General features: G+C 41.4%; 1 protein-coding gene, 2 non-coding genes and 1 pseudogene across 4 annotated transcripts in view; 3 read left to right on the forward strand and 1 right to left on the reverse strand.

The window, feature by feature from the left end:
• The window catches only part of STAT6 (signal transducer and activator of transcription 6), a 2,965,055-nt gene that overhangs the window by 1,278,424 nt on the left and 1,666,535 nt on the right, over nucleotides 1–20,096 (reverse strand). The window lies entirely within an intron of this gene.
• On the forward strand, nucleotides 244–409 carry LOC122812395. The gene has a single exon (XR_006366409.1). It is a non-coding gene; the product is annotated as a U1 spliceosomal RNA (small nuclear RNA).
• Nucleotides 786–939, forward strand: LOC122812408 (annotated as a pseudogene).
• On the forward strand, nucleotides 7,533–7,698 carry LOC122812393. The gene has a single exon (XR_006366407.1). It is a non-coding gene; the product is annotated as a U1 spliceosomal RNA (small nuclear RNA).

A 20,096-nucleotide genomic window follows, 5' to 3' on the forward strand; every position in this document is an offset into this window, starting at 1 on the left:
TGCTCTAAAGTTATTCTCAAAAAACAGTTGCTTAACAGCAATCTTTTTAAATTTGTGCATATCATCCCGGTAATCCCTTATTTTCTGTTTAGCATTCTGCAGTTGATCCTTTTCTCGTTCTGTGAGATTCCCCCTATTCTGCAATACTTTAGCATTTGTCAGTCCCTCTAAATCATTCTCTTTCCTTTCTGTGTTTCTGTCTTGAACTTTCTCTCTTGAAACACACTATTTTCTTTCCTTTCCATCTTTATCTGGCAGTTGGAATACCATGATCAAGAAGGTTGTTTCCCCAGGATAAGGCTCTTCCGCTGCACTTTTTGGCTGGGCAGAACCCTGTTATTTCCCCAAATGTGGGAATCTCAACTGCATAATTTATGGTAGTGTGAGACTGCATTCGTGCAGTTCCCATAACACAAGCTAACAAACAAACAGATCTGTTTCTTTTGTTCTACCATACCTAGCTCACAAGCCTATATTTCTAACCAATGTTGTACATCCCATTCCCCAAGCTTCTAACTCAGAAACAACCAATCATTTACTCTTGTATTACTCTTATTTACAAACTTACCTTTTTCTCCAAATGTACTTCTTTTCTGTCTTACTCTTGAAACACTCTTCTTTCCTTTCCTTTTTGTTTTTCTCTCTCAAACTTTCTCTCCTGAAACATGCTTCTTCCTTTCATTTCCATCTTTCTCCTCTCGAAACAGGATTCTCCCTTTCTTTTCTAAAAGCCAGGTTTGACATTAACTACATAAACCAATGCCAGGGTGTCAGTAATCAAAGGCATACTTAAATGACAGGGGAAATACCACAGTCAAGAGGATGGTTTCCCAGGATGAAGCTCTCCCATTGTAATCTTCAGCTGGGTAGAACCCCTGTGATTTCCCCAAAGTTGGGAAACAATTTATGATAGTGGGAGACCACATTTGTGCCTTCCTCTAGACTTAATCCAACAAACAGATCGGTCTGTTTTGTTCTACCATGCTTGGCTCTCAGGCTTGTATTTCTAACCGATGTTATATATACAATTCCCCAAGCTCCTAACTCTGAAATGACCAATCATTTACTCCTATTTGCAACATTTACCTTTTTCTACAAATGTACTTCTTTTCTTTTTCTCTGAAAACATGCTTCTTCCTTTCCTTTCCAAACTTCTGTCTTGAACTTTCTCACAAAACATGCTGCTTCTTTTTCTGTCTCTCTCTCTCAAACATTCTCTCTCAATTTCTTTCTCAAAACATGTTTCTTCCTTTCTTTTCCATCTTTCTCTTTCAAAACATACTTCTTCCTTTCCTTTCTATCTTTTTCCCCTTGAAATAGGCTTTATATTAAGTTGTCAATCTCGCCTTCATTCTTGCTGGATGGGTTCGGAGCCGATCCTCACTTGCTTTAGCTCGAGAACTCCTTTTACCAGCTCGAGGCAACCCTATATCCCATGATGCAAGGCGGAACTACCCCAGATCTCGTTAGCCGCTTAGCGAAAGAGGTCTCCTTTGCCAGCTGAGGTAAGTTTTTCTTTGTGAAATAAGAAAAAAGAGTAGTTAGGGGTTTATTTTTCCCTTTTAGTGTCAGTTTAGTCTGTAGTTAGTTACAGCCCACCCTATTCCCTTGTTTTTAAACTTTTTATAATCTTAGTTTAAAGTTTCTTAGTCAGGCCTAGTTTCCCATTGGTTATTCTCTTCCTGCGTGTTTGTGTAAGGGATTAATTTGTGTGTTTGTTGGGATTGTTTGTGTTTCCATCCTCCTAGGATGTCAAAGGAAGGCAAGGTCTCAGGCTTCAAAGTGTGACCAGTGCTGTCAGAAAATGTCTCTGACAGACGGTCACACTTCTTGTGTTTATTGCCTGGGGCCTTTGCACCTGCAGGACTCCTGTGCTTTATGTCATGCTTTTAGCCAAAGAGTCCTGCAGGAAAGGAGGAATAAACTCATCCTCCGAGGCTTACTTAAGCCAGAAGGTTCTCCTCCTAAATTAGGGTCAGGAAAACCTCCTAAACCACCGAAGGCTCAGGCTACAGTGTCCAAGCCTCCTCCGGTGGCTCCGGCTCCGTCGGAGCCGACATCGGCTTCGGCTGGAGCCGATACATCTTCTTTTCAAGTAGTGGGTTCGGCGCCGGCCGGCTCCGATACCCTGACTACTGTGGCCTTGTCGGCTCCGGCTGGAGCCGACACTTTATCCAGTATCCGGGGCGAGATATCCTCGGCTCCATCTGGGGTTCAAGGGACTTCGGCTCCGATGGCTTCGACCCGTAAGAGATCCCGGTCCCCTTCTATACTGAGTATCCACTCGGCTCCGGGGTCTCCTCTTTTGTCGGAGCGGAGCCATCGGAGCCGATCTTCGAGATCTTCCAGGCTGTCTGACCATGATTTAGAGAGGGTGGTAAGCAGGCTGTTGAAGTCTCAGGCACTGGCCCAAATGCTCCATAGCCCGTCTCAACAGACTTCGGCTATAGCCCCAATCCTTGAACTTCCTCCTCCGACTCCACAACGCAGTTCGGAGCCGGAGCTTCTCGGGACAGCGACTGTTTCGATGCCGGAGCCGATACATCCTACGGCTCCGTCATCCTCGGCTCCGATCTCCTCCGTGAGACCTTCCTTGGAGGGATCCGGTCGTCGGGTTTCCACTGTCGGCTCCGAGGGGGCTAGTGGCATCGGACCCTTGTCCGACCCCGCTCTCCCTCTCGGGGCTTCGGCTTTGGTAAGCTCGGCGCCGACATCGGCCTCGGAGCCTTCTCTCTCTTTGGAGCCGGCCATTCCTGTTTCTTCGGAGCGGGTGTGTTCCGGCCTCCCGGGGAGAGGAGCCTTTGAGGTGATGAGGAGTGTCCTGGCCTCTGAGCCTGGTCAACGGTCCATCCCTCTAGCTCCTCCCTCTTCAGTGCCTGCAGATGCCTCTTGCCAACCTCTTGCTCACAGGCCCAGGGATCCATCGCCCCAGGTTTCCCCACTGGGAATTTCCTCCTCTTCCGAGGTTTCTCCTGATCCTGCAGGGGAACCCCTCGGAAGAGGACGTAAGAGGAAACACACAGACTCCCCTGAGTCTACTACATCTGATACTGACTTAGATGAGTCGGAGGGTTCCCCACGGTCCCCCTCTGAGGATGTCTCTTTTTCAGACATCCTTGAGCTCCTCAAACAGAGGGGGAATTGGCCCTCCATTGACCACTCCGAGGATGAGTCGGTATACCTGGAGGCTTTTGGATCCCGACCCTCCACCTCCTGGGTGTCTCCGCCTTTCGACCCACTGATGCAGGTAGTGGCTCGGAAGGCGTGGGCAGCTCCAGATTCTGTGGAACCTGTCCCCAGGAGACCATCCAAATTCATCACGGCCCCTTCGGACAAACAGTTCCTTTCCAAGGGTGTCTCTGTGGATGCTATGGTGGTGGCGGCGGCCACTAAGAAGGAACTGGCGGATCCTTCAGTACCTGTCCATCCTCCTAACAAGGATTCTAGGACCATGGACAGGTATGGAAAGCGGATGTTTTCTTCAGCGACCTTTGCTATGCGTTCGCTGAATTATCTTTGTCACTTCACCAGGCTTCAACGAGATGTTCTCAAGGAACTGGGTGAAGTAGTCCAGGATCCTTTGCTGCTGGGGCTCAGGAAAAGATTGCCTCGCAGCTTGCAATCCTGAATTCTATATCTAACTCCTCCATGCGGCTCATATCCTATGCGGCCGATGGAGCGAGCAGCGCAGGCACAGGAGTTGCTCTTAGGCGCCAAGCCTGGATGCGGCTTTGTAATTTTATGGACCCCTTTAAGGCGTCCTTCACTAATACCCCTTTGATGGTTCGGCTTTGTTCGGACCTCAGGTGAAGGATACCTTGACCAGGTGTGAGCAGGACGGTAAAACTCTTTCTGCCGTTGGAGTCCAGTTTTCCACTCCTTCTAGACCATACCCCAAGGGTCAGAAGGCTAGGAAGGTGTGGTTCCGAAAAGCCCAAGGAGCTACACGGACACACGTGGTCAGTTTACCCCAGAGGCAGAGGGGTAACAATAATAGCCGCCCTAGAGGCAAGGGGGGTCCTCAGAACCAGGGCAACAGGGAGTCTCTTCCTGAGAAGCCCTTTCAGCATCCCTGAGGTGTTGCCCGACTGTCCACCCTTGGAGGTAGTCGGGGGAAGGATTTCGCTGTACCCAGTAGCCTGGCAATCCCTATCTCAAGAGATGTGGGTACAGTCGATTATATCCGAGGGTTACAAAATCCCCTTCGAAAGGTTTCCCGTACCTCTATAATCCCTTCCAGACATCTCACCCGGTCAAAGGGATTTGGCAGAACAGGAGGTTTCAAAGCTCCTAGAAAAAAGAGCCGTCCAGACTGTGCCAGCAAACCAGGTAGGATCCGGCGTCTACTCCAGATTCTTTTTGGTCCCCAAAAGGACGGGAGATTGGAGACCAATATTAGACCTGAGCAATCTGAACAGATTTGTCAAGAAGGCTTCGGTCACGCTTCAGTCCATTCTGCCCTTTCTGGGCAAGGACAACTGGATGTGCTCTATAGACCTTCAGGATGCGTACTATCACATAAAGATTCACAGACGCTCCAGAAGGTTTCTCCGCTTTCGGCTAAGGACCAGTCATTACCAATTCAGAGCCCTGCCCTTTGGCCTCACTTCAGCCCCCAGAGTGTTTACCAAATGCATGGCAGTGGTCACAGCTCATCTGAGACGTCGAGGATTCCAGGTGTTTCCCTATTTGGACGACTGGCTCCTCTCCGCCACCACCAAGTGTCAGCTTCTTCAGTCCAGAGACTACACTCTTCAGCTTTGCAGGAGTTTGGGAATTTCAGTAAACTTCGAAAAATCTTCTCTGCTGCCTTGCCAATCTATCACCTTTATAGGCGCAGAATTAAACACCGTCAAAATGTTAGCCAGACTAACAGATCAAAGAATTCTGGACATCCAAAATTTGTTCGGCTTCTTTTGCAAAGCAACAAGATCAAAGCCAGATTTATACTGAAGGTTCTAGGTCTTATGGCTGCGGCCATTGTTCTTCTACCTCTGGCTCGCTTCCACATGCGTCTTCTGCAGTGGATGCTATTCACGCAGTGGTCGTACCACAGTCTCCCGATGAGGCACGAAATCTTGGTAACACAGTCGTGCCGAGCTCATCTGAACTGGTGGATATCTTCCCCTCTTCTTCATCAGGGCCGTCCCTTTATTCCCCCTCCTCCAGTTGCCACAGTCACTACGGATGCCTCTCTGATCGGGTGGGGGGGGGCATTATCAGGGCAGGATGGTCCACGGGACGTGGCAACCCATAGAATACCATCTGCACATAAATGTCCTGGAGATGAGAGCAATGCTTTTAACGTTGCAAGCCCTCAACGACTTTCTTCCCACGGGGACTATTGCAGTACAGACGGACAACATGTCCGTAGTCTGGTACATCAACAAGCAGGGCGGGACCAGGTCCTATCCGTTATGTCGAGAAGCTCTCAGACTTTGGCAGTGGGCGATCTCTTCTCAGCGGTTTCTGATAGCAACGCACATCCCGGCAGGTCCAACCTATTAGCGGACAGGCTGAGCAGATCCATTCTGATGCCTCACGAGTGGTCTCTCAATCAATCTGTAGTGGATCAGATTTTTCTGAAGTGGGGCACTCCTTGTTGCGATCTTTTGCTACTCCTCAAAACAACAAGTGCCCGATTTCTTCACTCTCTTTCCCCTTCCAGGCCAACCTCTGAGAGACTCTCTAACCCAGGATTGGCCCGGGGACTTCTACGCTTTTCCTCCTTTTCCTTGATTCCACAAGTCATTCAGAAAGCCACCGTTTGAGAGCCAAGTTGATCCTCATTGCCCCATATTGGCCTCGACAAATTTGGTTTCCGTCCCTGCATCGTCACCTTCTGGTGCAGCCCTGGCATCTGGACCCAGTTCCGGATCTCTTGATCCATCAATCGGGTCAGCAGCACCGGGCCATTCATTCTCTCAACCTCACTGCTTGGTTGCTCCACTTCCTACCCTAGCCAGGCTACCGATGATTTCGGACTCAGTCAGAGACATTTTAGTCTCTTCCTTGAAGTCGTCCACTAGGACTGTTTATGCTAGCAAGTGGCGACGTTTTTCTATTTGGGCGAATTCCAGAAATATTGACCCCTTTACTGCGCCTGTACATTCGGTTTTAGATTTACTGGCGGAGGTTTTTCATTCAGGATCCTCGTCATCTACAGTCAAAGTACAACTGGCTGCTATTTCTAAGTATCATGTTGGCCTGCATGACAATAACATTATGTCTCATAGGTTATGCAAGGCTTTTCTAAGAGGAGTTTTCCTCCTAAAACCACCTATAAAGCATCCTCCTCCGCAATGGGATCTAAACTTAATGTTGGCATCCTTGATACTTCCTCCTTGAACCGTCTGCTTCATGTTCTTTGAAGTTATTGACCTGGAAAACTATATTTTTACTGGCTGTCACTTCTGCAAGAAGGGTTTCGAAATTCAAGCTCTCTGCATTCGTTCCCCTTATTTGGTTTTCATAAGGACAGGGTATCATTAAGAACTAACCCTTCCTTTCTCCCCAAAGTCGTATCTCAAACCAACATTAACCAATCTATAGACCTACCAGTCTTTTTCCCAAACTATTCCGACAGAGCTGAACAGAAACTGCATTTTTTGGATGTCCATCGTCAGCTCAGGTACTATTTGCATAGAACTAAACAATTTAGAAAATCGGACCAATTATTTGTCTCCTATGCAGAAAACAGAATAGGTCTTCCAGTATCTAAAGTGACCTTATCCAGATGGTTGACTTCCACTATTTCCTATGTGTACTCTCTCAGGGGCAAACAGCTATCTTCTAAGCCTAAAGCACACTCTACCAGGAGTCTATCCACTTCTGCAGCTTTTCAGGATAGACTACCCATTGATACCATTTGTGCAGCAGCTACTTGGGCCACGCCCATACCTTTGTCTCTCATTACAAGTTGGACTTGGCCTCCAGAGATAGGGCCAGTTTTGGTTCCACAGTTCTCAAGAGTCTGTTCCATTGAGCCACCCGGGATACAGGTGCTAGGGACGGTCCCATCCAGCAAGAATGAAGGCGAGATTGACAACTTAACATTTAGAAGTTATGTACCTACCATAACGTTCCATGTTAGTTGTCTTCTCTCGCCTTCTTTCTTGCGTCCCTCCCTCCTTCCCCCTGGCCTGGACAGATCTTGGAGAGTTCCTATTAGATTGTTTCCTCTGGTACGTTGTTAGGAGGATTTCTTTTAGGAACCATTGTTCCTAATTCTGTTAGGATAGTCTTTAGCAAGGTTAATTAGCTGCCAAACGAGATCTGAGGTAGTTCCGCCTTGCATCATGGGATATAGGGTTGCCTCGAGCTGGTAAAAGGAGTTCTCGAGCTAAAGCAAGTGCCGAGTCGGAGCCGAGGATCGGCTCCGAACCCATCCAGCAAGAAAGAAGGCGAGAGAAGACAACTAACATGGAACGTTATGGTAGGTACATAACTTCTAATTTCTTTCCTTTCCTTTCTCAACCCTAGTTTTGCCACTAATCACATACAGAATTGTCAGGTTCTCAGTAACCAAAGTCATACTTACATCCAGGGGGAATACCATGATCAAGAAGGTGGCTTCCCCAGGATGAGACTCTTCCATTGTACTTTTAGGTTGGGTTGACTCCTGTGATTTTCCCCAAATGTGGGAAACTCAGCTGCATAATTTATGGTAGTGGTGGACTGCCACTGTGCAGTCCCCTAAACCTAAGCTAACACAGATCTGTTTCTTTTCTTCTAGCATGCCTAGCTCACACATCTGTATTTCTAACCAATGTTATGCATACAATTCCCCAAGCTCCTACCTGCAAAACAACCATTTACTCTCACAGTAGTCTTATTTACAAGACTTACCTTTTTCTCCAGATGCACTTCTTTTCTGTCTGTCACTCTCATTCTTGTTGCTTTCCTTTCCGTCTTTCTCCCGCAAACTTTCTGCCTCGAAACACATTTCTTCCCCTCCTTTCTGTCTTTCTCTCCCAAACTTTCCCTCAAAACACACTTGTTCCTTTCCTTTCCATCTTTCTCTCTGGAACTTTCTCTCCCAACACATGCTTCTTCCTTTCCTTTCTGTCTTTCTCTCTCTCTCGTACTTTCTTTCTTGAAACATCTTTCTTCCTTTCATTTCCATCTTTCTCCTCTCAAAACAGGATTCTTCCTTTCCTTTTGTTTCTTTTCAACAGACTTTGACTTGCAAAAGAAGACAGCCAATACTGACATTTCTGAACTCCTGGATACAGGCATTGCCTCCCCCTCCCACACCCACTCTAGAGCTTGTTAAAAGAACAGTCAAGGTACAGTACGACTTTTGTTATTAAAAGACTTCTAAAAGAAAATTAATTGTGCTTAAAACTATTGCAAGGACAGTAAGCTATCCAAAAACATTATGAGTTTAGTTAGTTGGTACATCATTTAAATGAAGCTTTTACTAATTTATGCAAACATCTGTGCCTGTGGTTTATACTATATATTGCATAACAATAAAGTAGATTTTGACTTACAATCTTTTCTAAAATGCTACAGTGGTTACAATATTTTTATACACTGCTTGCGACTAAACTGATTATTTGTTTTTCGTGATTTTTACATGACATCTACTTCCTTACTTAGTTACTGTGACACTAAAACTTAACTGAACTTCGCTGTTTCCACATAAATCATTATTTAATTTAAAAAAAAAAAAAGAATTAAATATTTTTTGTGGATCTTTTCACCTTCAGTGGGATTATTTCCAAGTTCATAACAGTGCATATGTCCACTATGCCATGGAAGGAGACTGTGGCTTGGTATAGGTAACCAACTATCACTTCCATGCATGCACTGAAAATACTTGCACTATCTATATGTGTGCTGCACAGGAAATACCTGTTTCTACTACCACATCCAGAGTAACATCATGTGCAACGGAATGTATTTGCTGTCTTTCCACGCATGATGTCAGAGCTTCTTAAGGTCATCTTTCCACAACCACCAAACCCATTGTCCCACTTTCCCAGTCCCACCTCAGTACTCAACTGATCAGACTGCACCCACCTTTTGCAAATTCTTAGACCTTCTACTGATTAATGTATAAAAACTTGATAAGACTGAAGAGCTTGCTACATTCTATCTACTTTCTTAGGAGCAACAGGTTGGGAAACCACAGGATGTGACAAACATCATCCAGTGCTGACAGCATGGGGGGTTGTCTAGGTTCAGGAAATTCTATTTGTGACCATTTATGATATTTTCTAAGGGACTGAGATTCAGATACCATACACTCCCCAAAACTTGAATGTTGTGTTGGAGACATTTTCTGAATTTTCCCTTCAAATTCCCCTACAGATTCAAAATCTTGATCCTCTTCAGGGAAAGAGGAATCCTTTTTTTTCTTTTACCAGAAACCACCTTACAAGAAGGGTTAGTAGCCTGTACAAGACCCTGAACCAAGCACAATCAATTACTTGTATCCAAAGAAACAGACACAGGAAGAGCTAAATGTTTAATTTTCTGTCTCTTTTTTGACAGGAAAGTTGGGGCAAATAGGCATAGTATTGCCTGCAACAGACTCCTCAGGGATGGGCAAAGCATTCTCACTAGCAAGGGCACACTCCCTGGCCCTTGTCCTATAACTGACAAAAGTGTCTCTACCTTGCTCACTGAGTGGACCCCAACCCCATGGTGACTGTATGGAGAATACCAGAGGGATCCAAGGAAAAAGATGAGTAGTCTGAGAAACCAGCTTTGGCCACAGCAGAATCACCCATCTGTGGGTGTGGTAAATTACCAGCCTGCTGTCATGGAAAAAACTGCTTAGATAATTTTTTCTTTTTGTGGCTGAAAGAAAGTCCGACCCAGAGACCAGCAGTTTGTTTCATGGTCAAGCCAAAAATGGTGCTTGATTCCCTTGGAAGTTTAGCAGCAATGATTGATAAAACAAAAATATAGCAAATAAGTCAGCTTTTCATAAAAAACAGTAAAACACACTTTAAACAGTTTCCTCAGCCCCTAAAATAAAATGAACACAGTCTAAACCAACTATATCTGAAGTATTAACTATTATAAAAGAGATAAAAGAACTGGTAGATGGATCTTTAGAAAAGGGAAGGTGCAAATTACATAGAAATAAATGGAAACTGTATGAACAATACATGCAGAATAATGTTCAGGAGGACGAGAAGTGAGGTTTAAAGGAAGATAGGAATTCAGCAATTTATGCAATGTTGGATTGAAGATAATTACAAAGAAAAAAGGTGCGATGTACAATGTATGTAAATGGAAAAAAATATTAACATGGTTTGTTTTCTTTCCTGCTAATGTATATTTACCTATGTCTTAAGTGATAATGTAATAAAAGTGTTGAAAAATAAAATAAACATAGTTTCTCCACAGAAAAACTAGTTTTCAACAACTTTTAACCACAAAAGTAAAAAAGTGCCCTCCTGTTTAAAAGTACATAAAAATAAAGTGACTGTCAATAAAAATACGTTCCCTTAGTTTTAAAATAGTTGTTTTTCACAAAAAGGTAGGTTAAACAACAAAAACGTAATGTGGAAGTTTTTTCACTGAAGAAATGCATCTGCCCAGCAATAAATACCATTAGCCAACCGTTGATGCTCGAAAGCCTCCATAGGTGCACTCTTCTTGGCAGCAGGAATGCTCTTAAGAGTGAAGTGCCCAAAACCAGTCTTTTAATCAGGTAAACTTGAGCGGACTAATGGTTTGGGTGCATGGAAGGTGCCCTGAAGCTGTTGAGCGGTTAATATCCTATGCAAGATATAACCCATACAGCTTAGGCTACTGTAGCAATGATCAATATGAAGAACATTGCCAAGTCCCTTCATCTCTCTCAAGGAACCCAAGATTGGAAAAGTCTTAGAAATTATGCATTGGGGGTTGGCTTATAGCCCCTTTTCCCTCCCTACAGAGAGAACTGCATGCATGACTATTGGATGGTTATAGAAGGAAATCAGACAAGATTCTTCAACCACCTAATAAATGACGCTTCCAGTTGCAGACTCCTAAGTTTGATACTGTAATTACAGCTTAGCCCTTAAAAGGCTATGACTTTTTAAAGGCTGGCAGATTATCCCCCTAATAAGGAGCTGAGGGTTATGGACAGTCTTGTGAATCATGCTTATATGCCCTAAACATTCTGTCTGAGAGCCATAAACAACTGAGCCCACACAAATTAATTTCCACTGACATCTGGTTAATGAGATAAATCTGTCTCACTACAACAATCATTTGATGGTTCTGTCAAGCAGAAATTATAGTCCCACTCAGCAACTGTTATTTCTGCATAGAACCTTAGGATAAGAGTAACTTACACATCTGCTTGGGTATGGCCCAACTCCAGGTTATAGTATGGCCTTGTATTGATGATCCTGGATCAGGTTCACAGACAGCTGCAAAGACACCAATATAACATTTATGAATTTACCATTTTATGACCGTTGTCTCTTTGGCCCTGAAGTTAAAGCTTACCTGGAACATATGGAAAAAGAGAGATTATCTCAGCTGGTGGAATGAGGTTTCAGTCTCTTCACTGTCCTTTTTCTTGGATGCAGAGAAGCCTACATCAATTATGACTTCTGTGTAGCTAACAGCAGTAAAAACAGCAATATGGACAAAACCAGAACTTTTGTGGCAACTTCCAGAAGAGTCACTCTCTCCAGAAAGAGGACTGCCTGACAGCATTTGGATGACATAACCCACCTTCTGGTGGTCAGTAGCAGAATGTCTGAATGCCCCACTCTGCAGGCTGTTGTGTGTCATCTGTCCAATTTCCTCCATGGATGGCAATCACTCAGGCCAAGTGGCTAAAGACAGTAATATACAGAGAGTATACAATTCCCTTCCACACCCCCATAACCCCAGTCCCTGCCCATGCTTGACATCCTACCCCATTAAAATACTGTATCAAGAAGGGAAGTACTCAACCTGCTTGCAAAAAAGAGCCATACTAGAAGTCCCACCAGGACATAAATGATTAGGAAATTATTCCAGATTCTTTTTAGTACCAAAGAAAAGGCTCTCAGGTGAACTTAAGCTTTAAGTGGCCTAAAAGATTTCATCTCCAAGGAAACCTTTTGGATGGTCATGGTTCAGCCCATCCTTCCATCCCTGTCAGGAGGAGACTGGATGCTCTCTTGTACCCTTCATGATGCTTACCTTCACATAAAGATAACCAAGTTTGGGTAGCAGCTGGACACTAGCTCTCTTGTACCTTTTGTGATGCTTACCTTCACATAAAGATAACCAAGTTTGGGTAGCAGCTGGACACTATCAGTTCAGAAACATGATATGGGCTAATACAGCTTACAGTATGTTCACCAGGTGCCGTGATCTTGAAACTACAGATGGTTAAACTATTTCCCTCCCTCTTCAAACAGTTTGACAACTGCTCAGGAGTTCCTAATTGGACTTTTTCAGTCCTTAGGACCACAGTGAGTACTACAATCTCAGTTAGAACCATAATTATAATATCAAATACTGGACCAACACGGTTAGGCACAGACACAGTTTATTTAATACATAAAAAATAAACAATAAAAGTTAAAAGTAAGCGCTTCCACAACTATAACATCGCTTCATCAGACTAGTTGCTAACTAAAAAACATCTAATTTAAAAAAGAAACCAACCAGTCAGCTGTTAGGGGTTGATCAAACCAATTAACACTAAAAGGTATATTCACAGGAAATATATTGGTGTGCAAACATCTAAAATCCTAAAGAATAAAAAACTTTAAAATACAAAGGAAACATTTATAAAAGTAGATCAATGTTTAAGTGGACGTTCTTTCAAAAATGGTTTATGGCTAGATACCCCATTTAATCCAGGCAGTTTATCTGCATTAAAGAGCAAGATCCATTTCTGTTCTACTGTTTCTGTTGATTCACTAAGTCACCACCTCTAATCCCCACATCCAATATCTGTAGTATAAAAAAACTTTAAAATGTGTTCTGACTCATGTTGAATAATGTTCTGTGCTATGGCATTAGTGTCTCTTTTATGTTTAATATCCCTATAGTGCTCAAGAATTCTGTCTTTTAGAGGTCTGTTAGTCTTGCCTGTATAAAAGGCATGACAGACCTGTCAACTACTAAAATAGACAATGTTGGAAGTCTTACAGTCAGCATAAAAATTGAGCTCAATTTTGAAGTTGACATATGGATGTGTACATACTGAGCCTGTGAATATATACTTACAGGCTGAACATGACCTACAGGCAAAAGTGCCCAACCTCCAAATTGAGCCCCCTTATTACAATAGTGTGACCTATAACACAGATGTTTCTTCTGGGACTTATTATTCTTAAACGTAAAGTGTGGTATTGCATCTATAACTCCCTTCAATTATTCTACGGTATGTAATATATTCCAGTTATTTTTTTATGCTATCACAATATTTGCTAATGTCACTGGAATATGGTAGGTAAACTGTAAACATATCTCTAAAAGTAGACTATGCCTGTGGTGCGTCATATACCACCTTATTAGTAAAATAGGACCTACATCTTCCTTCCCTCTCTTTCCATGTGTTGGTGATACAAGAGTAATTTTCTTTCTCATTGTATCCTCTGTCTAAAAAATCACGCTTGAGGGAATCAATAGCTATTTGTAATTGGGAGTCTTGTACAGTCTCATTATTCTATAGACCTGCCCTTTCAACACATTGGGTGTAACATCCCTAGGATGCGTGCTACTTTTGTGCAAAAAAAATGTTCTTTTAGGTTTCCTGTAAACACTAGTATGCAGATTACTAAAATATGCTTTTCTAACTTTCACATCTAGAAATTATCTCTCTATGGCAGGGTACTTGTATGTAAATCTAAGGAAATTGGTTGTGCTATGCATAAAAGTAAATTCTTCTAGTACTGCTGGAGAACCCCGCCATAATAAAAATATATCATCCACAGAACGTACCTACCAGGCTATCTACTTAGAGAAAGCATTGTTATGCAACAAAATCGTTTTCTCCCATTGTACCAATTCAAGGTTGGTGTAGCTGTTGGCACAAGCTGTGCCCATGGCCACGCCAACCTTTTGTACAAAATATTCATGTTCAAATATAAAAACATTATTCTCCAGTACAAGCTATAACAGTGTACATATCAGGCTCACTTTATCATTGGTAAAACATTTCCTGTCATTCAAAAATATTCTAATGTTCTCCACACCCCATTCATTGGGAATCATTAACACTGATTCAATTTCTAATGTACAAAAATATAGTCATTGGGTATGCTGGATGCAACAGCCCAGTTATCTTTACTGAACAAGAGGTTATCCTTTATTCCAGCTAGGAAAGCGAAACCAGTGAAATTACATAATAACCTGAGATTACTGGGCAGATCTTTAACGTTAAAAATTATATTTGCAGGTGACTCTCAAACTAACATAACTGAATTTAATATACCCAGTACCTTTACTCCACCACCCCACCCTATGATGGAAGCATTTGTTGGAATATGTGAAAAGCAGTTTAGAGAGGTGTGTGATAAAAATGCTAAACCACTCTTTTGTAATATGACATCTGATGATTTCACTGCCTTAACTGAACTGAAGAATATGCATTCTATAGAGGTCAGACCTGCTGATAAAGGAGGCAGAATAGTAGTGTTTGACAGAGATCTTTATATAGCACAGATGAGAAAGCTGCTTTATAATGAGGACACTTATCCATGTGTCTCTAGAGTCATTGTTACAGGTCTGTTAGAGAAGGTTTCTTTTTTAATTTTTGATTTGCTTATGACTCGTCTTATTTCTGAGAGTTTAATTATTTTAATGTGGAGCATCCTCTCATTCCCACAATCTATGGACTTCAGAAAATTCGATAACACTGATGTGTCCTTTTCAGGATTTATCAAAGTACAAAACACTATCATTTGCAAATAAAGCTAACTTTTCTTGACTACCAAACCAGTTATATCTTTGTATTTCTGAGTCCCTTATTTTCTTTCCCCAATGGCTCTGAATATAAACCAAATAACAAAGGGGAAAGAGAACACCCCTGCCTGGTTCTGCTCAAACAAAATTGTCTAGATTTCTATCACTTCTTCCTTACTAGTTTCCAAACTTCCCCAGGAATGCCATCTGTTCCTGGTGACTTTTCTGAAGAATGATTATACATCACTGTTTTTGTTTTATCACCTCCTATCTTAACAGTTAGTTGTCGAGCCTCGTCTCCTGCTAATCTTGGCATAACTAAGTCTTCATAAATATTTCAATTTGTACTTTTTTCTTTTGATATGCTCATTTCTCTGCTTCATACAAATTTTCATAACATTTCTGGAATATCTCTAAAACCTCTACAGGATATCTGGTTATTTGTTTTGTTATAGGTTCCCAAAGTTTGACCACAATCTTTTCAGTGTTTTGTTACCCAAGTTGTGCTAGAGTTTTTTATTTTCTGGAGTTGTTATAAAAATAGTTGATTAACTTCAATCTTTTAAAAGTCATGCATATTATCCAGATACTCCCTTATTTTCTCTTTAGCACTCTGCATTTGCTCTTCTCTTATTCTGCAATACTTTAACCTTTGTCAGACATTATTGATAATTTCCATTATTTCTTAATGGTATCTTTTAATTTTTTATTTCAACCCTATTTTTAAACTCCATTTTTATTTTATCCCAGTCACTAGCTATAACATCTGGCATATATATATATATATATATATATATATATATATATATATATATATATATATATCTTCCCTAATAACTATCAAATAATTTCCACTACCTATTCCTTAAATTCCCCTCTTTTTAACAGGTAGGTGGGAAAGTGTCATTTTGTCGTATTTTTACTTCATTACCCTGCATTGTTGTCTTAATTTTTATTGGTGCATGATCAGAAATGGTTATTGGATGTGTGCAAAGCTTTCAATTAAATGCACATAATCCCATTAAATATAATTGTTGTCTAGTCTAGCCCAATAATTGTACCTTGGGGAATAATAGGTACATTTTCTCTCTCAGTTCCCCTGATGGGTCCCTCCTTTTGTCACTTTCCTTGCTTAGATTCTCTTTCAAAAATCCATCCATCTAGGATGGCTCTTACCTTCAGGAGGCAAGAAAAAACTGAGATCATGACGTTGGCTGACTCCCCTTATACCTGAGTGTTCTAACATCAGTCAGGGTGTCTGCCTGCTGTAAGAGAAGGATGATAGTTTGGCCAGCCAAAGGCTTCCATGGCAGGAAATCCCACAGGTCAGGACTGCAACAGTGAACCACAAAGAACATCTATTGCTCACACTTATTATACATGACAGATTTTTTTTGTATGTGTATTTCCAGATTTTGTATCACATGCATATATTAATGTTGGACAGGCTGCTCTTCTGTATAGTTGTCTCTTCTCATCTTTGTTTGAACCTGTATCACATTTTTCAAGACTTTTTGTTTTAATGAAAATGCTAAAAAAAAAAAAAAAACTAAGTACAAATCACCCCATCCCCTATTAACTTGGAATTAACAAAACAAACCAAGTACAAAACACCCCATCCCCTATTAACTTGGAACTAACACAAACATATGCACATCTTCAAAACATGCATTTTAACCCTCCACAGGGAAAAATTGTTCTCAAATTGACAGCTGCATGGACAGGCATTTTCTAACCTAAAATTAAGGTTACCCATGCTAAAGCACATGCTATAGCCTATGCTCCATCTCACACTGTCTGTTTTTTTCGTATCACTCCTCCTCTCCTAGATATGAAAATCAGCTTGTATGTTTTGAGAAAACGTTAACTTTTATCCCTAAGAAAAAGTGCACTGGTTATTTTTAAATAAAACTAAATTATACAATGTTCTATTGACTGCATTAAAGTATTAAGGCTGCTAGGAACGTTACCTCTTATTCACTTTCCATAATTTCAAAGTTATTTTGTTTCACTGAACTGCTTGCCATTGTACCTTCAAATATGCATTTCCATCAGGAAAGAATACTCAGAATTCTCAAGATTAACTGCTTGCACCTGCAGTCAGTTTGTCTCCAAGGAAATGTACAATGAGTCTTTGTAAATTTAATTCAGAAAAGAATGCACAGCAGCCCTCAGCTGCAGACATCTGGACTCCACTGAACATTTGGGCGAAGAAAACAAACAAGCTGCTATGGTTGGAATTATAAGAAGCTTAGCATTTTTTTGGCTTTCATCATTTTGTCTTATTTTTAAAGCCTACATGCTTACAAAATTCTTTGCTGGCTTCCAGGTAGTGCATTTACTAGCCAGTAAAAGAATTTTACCAAAAAAAAAAAAAAATGTCAATGGCACTTCTTTTTCTCAGTTTCTGTTTTCACACTGGGAGAGTTGAAGCTATGCTGTTGATCAGTGTGCAGCAAAACTTGGAAGTCCCCGGCCCCCTGGACTCTCTAACCCCATTTCCCCTGATGATGATGTTCAGTCAGAAAGGCAAAACACAAGTCCAGTATCACTCTGAAAGCCTTGGTTTAGCCTAAACAAATATGGTTTTCTTCATCATGTCTCATCTCTTGGAGAATCCTCTCTACCTCTGTCCCTTCAGGACACTACTATATTATCCCTCCACCAAGCCCCACAAGGTTATTCACTCTTTAGATCTTGACACATGGTTTCTTCTCTTCCACTGACAGTCATTAACCAAGTTTTTCAATCCAGAGTAATTGAGATTTTCCCAAAAACCTAACATTGTGAAGATGTATATGGGCTTCAGCAAAAGGTCTTGGTGATTTCACAGACCCTGCACCTTCTATTTTGACATACCATTCACAAAGTTTTGATTGTGAACTGAATTATTTGCCAGTTAAGGTTAATTTGGTAAACATTTACAACTCTGATCAAGGCACAAAGTTTTCACCTTTAGCCTCTTTAAAGGCTGGCAAAGTTTTTCTTAAGGGTACCTTTCTGCTGAGACTGCCTATTAAGGAATCCATTCCTCAGTGATGTCGCTTTAGGTTGGAGAAACTAACAAACCCCTTTCTGATTCAGCATCATCTGCACAATTAACATATTCATCCTGGAAAATTCTGTTCTTTGTGGCCATCACGTCATATAAAAGGATATTTGACTTGCAGGCTTAGTCAGTTGTCTAATCTTTCATTAGGATAGGGTATATATTAAAACATCTACTAAAACTAATTTCAACTTGTCTATCCCTTTACCAGTTTTCTTTCTAAACTTCTTTTTATTTTGTATGAATGTATATAGACAATATACCTTCAATGCCAATATAAGTAAATCAATAAAAAAAGATTCTCAGCTCTTTATTTCTTTTTCAGATAAGAAACTTAGAAGCAAAATATCCAAAATGACCTCAGTTAAATGGCTAAAAGACTACAAAAATTTTGTTTTGAAAGCTATAATGTCTTTATCCTCTGATCCAAAGACATGCTGTACAAGAGCAGTAGTTACCCCACAATCTTTTTTTCTGTAGTGCAGCTATGGATGAATGATATTTGTGCAGGAGCTATGTGGTCTTCACTGAATACCTTTGCAAGATGCTATAATTTAGATAGGATATTATGGTCTGCATCTTTCTTTGAGGTCTCAGGAGGGAAACCACCTAGAAGGCTTAGCTTGGGACTCTGGTCTGCTGTTAATGATGGTTGGCCTCATCAAACCAGAAGCAAAAGTTATGTACCTACCATAAAGCTAGCTGCTCATCATATTGATCACTGCTGCAGTAGCCTTAGCTACATGGGTTATATCCTGCAAAGGATATAACAGCTGAATAACTTCCAAAACTTCAGGGTAACTTCCACCTGCCCAAACTGTCAGTCAGTTCAAGCTGAGATGATTAAAAGACATGTCTGGGAGCCAAGCCCTTCAGTACTTTACTTCCACCAAAGAATACACTCCCCTGAGGCATTCAAGTAGCAATGGTCAGTTTGTGAAGTTCCTTTGCTGAGCAGATAAGCTCCCTTTGGGGGAAAAAACTTCCATTTAACAATTCTATTTATTACTGACACTTTCTTCTAAAGGGAAAGTTATTTTAAAGGTAGAAGTTTGTGTTTTAGTGGACTGTCACAAGACTGTACTGTACTTTTAAAGGACAGCACTCTTTTTTCCTGTCTGTTAAAAGTTGTTTAAAGTAAATGAAAACCATGTTTTCTGCAGAAAAATTGTGTTTATTTTACCTTGTGGGCTGGCAAAGTGTTTTAAAGTACTTTTGATTGTGTTTATCTGTGAAAAACTGACTTTTAAAGACTTTACTGGCAAATGTTGCTGCTTTTTCCTGGGAAAGAAGCACCATTTTCGGCTTGACCATGAAACAATCTGTCAGTGCCATGGTCGGTCCTTCTTCTAGCCACAAAAAGAACCAAATAGCCTTTGCCATGAAAGCAGGATAGCAATTTGCCTCAGCCGCAGGTGGCTGAATCTGTTGTTGCCATTAGTTGTATTTAAGACCAATCATCTTTTTCCTTTATCCATTTGGTGTAGTACCCATAGCCACTATGAACCAGGAGTAAAGCCACATCCTGTGCAGCTACTGGGCCCTTCAGTGAGCAAGGAAGAGCCACTTTTCTCAGTCCTTGGAAAGGGAATGAAGAAAGCTTCCCTTTTTTGTCAGAATGTTATACCCATCCCTGGGGAAGCTGCTGCTGTCATTAATATCACTGTTGGTCCCATTTTTCCTGTTAAAAAAAAAAAAACAGAAGACTACATATGTATCTGCTCCTCCTCAAATTTACTTAGGAATGGTTTACTGGTCTGGATCAGAGTTTAATTCAGGCTATTGATCCCTCTTGTAAAGCAGTTTCTGGTAAAAGAAAGAGGGATATATCTCCTTTCCCGAACAAATTCAAGACTCTAAATCTGGACAGAAGGATGAAGGTACAGATATAGGATTTTCTACTCAGATTTCTGATTAAGACATACAAAACTTAACTTCTGACTCTCCCTGTGGGGGGTTTAAATCTGGACAGAAGGATGAAGGTACAGATATAGGATTTTCTCCTCAGATTTCTGATTAAGACATACAAAACTCAACTTCTGACTCTCCCTGTGGGGGTTCTCTTTCTCTGAGACCATTTCTGCAATGTGGCAGTGCTTTCAGTGGGAGAACACTGAGGTTTCTCAATCCATCTAAAAATACTATGAGCTATTACAGAAGAGATGACCAGAACCTGCACCCA

Source organism: Protopterus annectens, chromosome 9.part0, assembly GCF_019279795.1.
Source record: "Protopterus annectens isolate FY-2018-M chromosome 9.part0, PAN1.0, whole genome shotgun sequence".
Lineage (NCBI taxonomy): Eukaryota > Metazoa > Chordata > Ceratodontiformes > Protopteridae > Protopterus > Protopterus annectens.